Here is a 3,977-nt window from a genome sequence, read left to right as displayed (position 1 = left end):
CGCCCGGCCCGGCCCGGCAGCCGCCTCCTCTCGCGGCGCGCCGCCCGCCCCGCGCCCGCGGGCCTTCCCCCGGCAGTGGCGCGCACAGCCTGGCACTCACGCCGCTGTCCCGCCGCCGCCACAGTCACTCCTTCTCCATCATTTCCGGACAATGAAACATCCCGCTCCGGCTGGCGGCGGCTGCGGCTCGGGGCGGCGGTTGTGCAGCTCCTGCCGCCCGCCAGCGACGGGCCCGCGGGTTGGGCCGGGCCGGGCTGGGCTGCGCGGGGCCGGCCGGCCGCGGGGCGCCGCGCTGCCCCCGGCCGGGCCTCCAGCCATGGAAATTCCCCCAGGAGACCGTAACCCGTCAGACAGAAGTAGGCAAAAAGGGGAAAAAAAGGCCTCGGGAGACTGTGAAAGGGAGGCTTTCCAGCCCGGGCAGGGTGTGCAGCTGCAGCGCTGGCAGCGGTGCCGGGCACGCAGCGTGGCGCAGCCGCTGCCTCCCAGGCTGGCCGGGGTCACGGAGCGCCCGCCACCAGTTGCGCCTCGGAGCGCGGAGCGGCACGTGCGGCACCGCAGGCCCCGGCCTTTGCACCCCCGCCGGGCCCTGCTGCGCGTACGAGCTTTCTACCCCTGCCCCTGACTGGTAACATCCATGTGTACCCATGTATATCCATTAAAAGGATTTCGCAGCGGGCACACAGAAATACTCGAAGAACACAGAGAATAGAACAAGCAGTTTTCCAGCGTAGAACCCTAAAGTGCAAACTACTTCGTCTAGCTACCATCTGCCAAGTAGTGTTACCTGGACTTTCTCCAAATAGGAAATAACACTACTTTCCCATGGCACAGCCTGATGTGATCATCCGTCTTATGCTCTGTTCTTGTCCACAGCATAGGGTACTGCAATTATTGCTCACACATGTGCTGGTGTCCATAAGCTACATGCTTTGCCTTGCTTATGGAAACACAGTATGTCACCTTTGTCAACTGAAATGTGTCCCGGTTTAAAATGTATTTTCCTTAAAATGTACAAGCAGATTATTTTATTATAGTTTAGTAAATATGCTAGCTTTACTGGTATGTCTCATGACAGTGAGATATTCAGATATATTTTTTGAGAAAAAAAAAGTAGGAATATAAAATAAACAAGTTATAGACTATCAGCATCCTAACATGAGAGACTATAGCTGATAGATATTTATTTTGATATCACACATGTTAAGCAATGTACTCAGTTTTTAAACGTTAACTTCTTAAAGTTTAGCCTTTCCCTGACATGCTTGCAGAACAACCAGGATGAAGTGTAAATACCTGACTAGGAGCCAGTTCTATGTGAACTCCACACCCTTCTGACTCTTATTTCAGAAGTCATCAGTAATTTTGCACCACTCTACAGTTTTATTTTTTGTGATTGTTGGTGCAAAAGAGAAGTGCGATGAAAGGTGCACATGCTTTGCTCTGAAAAATACTGTAATTTTTTAGTATTTCAGTAACCTAAGGTGGTTTTTTTTGTGCAGCATAGTCTTTCTTTAAACATTTATATGGAAAATGTGGGGGGCGGAAATGTTTTATGTAGGAAAGAAGTTGTGTGAAAAAAATTCATTTGGGGCAAACAAAGCTATTATTTAACTGTGTAATAATAATATTGGTCTCTATATCTACACTTTTCATCTATGAAAACATTGCATAACTTTCCATAGTCCCCTCCTTGCTGTCCTGGGGGCAGAGTGATCAAAACATAAGGTAGAATGACTTACCTCAAACTCCCAAGTGAGTCAGTAGCAGAAGAAAGGTTATGACTCACTCTCAACATACAAGCTTGTGTTTTTCCCTCTGAAACTGGAAACATAGCAGAGAGCTGTGGGAGGAGCAATAATTTAGCCAACCACACCCTGCTTCCAAAATATTTCATTGGATAGTAAATGCCTATGGAGAGCTGATACCACGCCAGGTTGGTATTTCGGTGGGTTTTTTTAACCTTATCTATGAAACCCACATGGTAAACTCCCATGACGTTCAGTTTATCTTCTTTAAAAAGATCATGGGACAGCTCACCCAGGCAGGGTTCAGTTGTAGAGTTTAAAGCAGCTAAGTGAATTTACAGGATCTTCAGGAGGCAGTACAACAGATGCAGTTGGAGGCAGTCCTAAACAAAATCAGATTAAGAAAAGGTATGAGAATTCAATACACAAAAAGCACAATTCACTGAAATTGTACATTAAAAATATTGTGCAATAGGCAACACATTGCATACCAAAGGCTGTGATTTTTGTAAAAAGATGGGTCCAGGTGTGGTTCCTGTTAATGAGATACTGCAGATAGGCAAAGCTCATTGGCATACGCACTTCCTGACAGTACTGCATACTTCTAACAAATACTCAGCAAATTTCAAATATTTGTTGGATTACTTTCCTGTAAAATACATATCACTCTAAAATATTATTGACAATTCTCAAGAAGTGGGCAGTTCAGATACTAACACCAGCAGCCTTTCAAGTAGGCTACAAATTTGAGATATACTGTATCTTACTATAGCAACCAAGTTACTGACTGTTGCACATCTGTATTCCAATACAGTTTTCCCTTGCTAAACCATAAAATTCAGGTCTTGTAGGCAATTGATGGCAAATCTTGTAAATAGAAAATAAATACAGTTTGTAGGCAAGATAAAATTTCATGAAAGGAAAAACAAAACAAAAAAAAAAAGCCCAAAAAAAAAAAAACCTGACCAAAACAAACAAACAAAAAAACAAAAGAGAAAACCGAAAAAACCCCCACAAAACCATACTTGGCAAAAAACCCCACACACCACTATCACCATGAAAAAACCCTCCAAGTTTCTTTCTCTATTAAAAAGATTCTTTAAAACACACTTCTATTAAAAGTGCACAACATGTACAATATAATCCCATGTCTTCAGGACAAAATTGTTTTTCACCAGTTCCTAGACTGAGCTCCTACACAAGCCATACAAAAGATATTACCTGCAGTCAAAATAGACTTGTCACTGAGCAGAATAAAGTTTTTTAGAAAGATGCAAGTTGTTTATTTAAAGTAAGCCCACAGTGTTCCAAAAGTAACTGCTGTAGAGGTTGTTTACTCACATTATTAAAAATTCAAGCTATATTTTGAGCTTGAATTTTCCAAGGCAAACTCTTAGTGTTTGTGTGGTTTTGGATTTTAAATAGTTTGTGTTGGAAGAAGTTGTGGATAGCAGAGATGCCCACCTCAGAAATGCTGTAGAAAAATTGTGCATAAGTCTTCAAATAAAAATGTGGTCAATAACTATTGTTTAAGGATCAATGAAGGTCTAGGTACTCAAATTTTCCCTCCATCCTAACACTACCCTCTCCTTCCCCAAGGCTGTTCTTTAACTGGTGCTGATTTCCTTCTGTCGGGAGGACCAGAGGAAACTGAAGACATTTTACTTCCCTCGTAACACCCTTAAATAGTTCTGAATAATGGACAATAATATTATTGAATCTTTTTGTGATTGCTTGTACCTCAGTGCCTGTGAGTTCAAATTATTCTTCTGCTATGCCTGAGAACATGATTTTCAACTTTGTAATATGTAATTTTAACATATGTGTATTATTCTAAACTTCACCAGTTTTTTTCAGTATTGGGACCATGGCAGGATCTCTGTCCTAAATATTTTATAGCACAGCAATGCTTAAATGGAAAGGCAGTTATATTCAAAAGGCCTAAATAAAAAACTTGGAATTAGAACCAAATTATATTGTAAAATAACATAATTACAAGTGAAGCTTATCATTTTCTTAAAATATTTTAAAAAATATAGATTAAGAGCAGAAATACCCACAATATATGCATAAAAGGGCAGTAAAAGAGAATTTGAAGACCACTATTATGCTTGGTTTGGAGTACTTTTGGTTCCTGGAGTTCACAACCTAGCTTTTGTATTACCCTTCTGTAAAGCATCCTGTAAAAAGCCATGTAAATTGTCAGGTGCCAGGGCAGAGCTGGTTGCAGCT

At 42.2% G+C, this 3,977-nt stretch overlaps 1 protein-coding gene across 1 annotated transcript in view; it reads right to left on the bottom strand.

The window, feature by feature from the left end:
- Positions 1 to 1,894, bottom strand: part of MDFIC (MyoD family inhibitor domain containing) — a 50,450-nt gene extending 48,556 nt beyond the window's left edge. Inside the window, exon 1 of the mRNA XM_041471597.1 lies at positions 1,740 to 1,894. The gene's annotated coding sequence lies outside the window, so the exon portion shown is untranslated. The remainder of the gene's footprint in view (positions 1 to 1,739) is intronic.
- Positions 1,895 to 3,977: the final 2,083 nt, after the last annotated feature.

This window comes from Pyrgilauda ruficollis, unplaced genomic scaffold (genome assembly GCF_017590135.1).
Source record: "Pyrgilauda ruficollis isolate IOZ18807 unplaced genomic scaffold, ASM1759013v1 scaffold27, whole genome shotgun sequence".
NCBI lineage: Eukaryota > Metazoa > Chordata > Aves > Passeriformes > Passeridae > Pyrgilauda > Pyrgilauda ruficollis.
The sequence above is the reverse complement of the archived record's forward strand: the minus strand, read 5'-3'. Positions and strand labels throughout refer to the sequence as shown.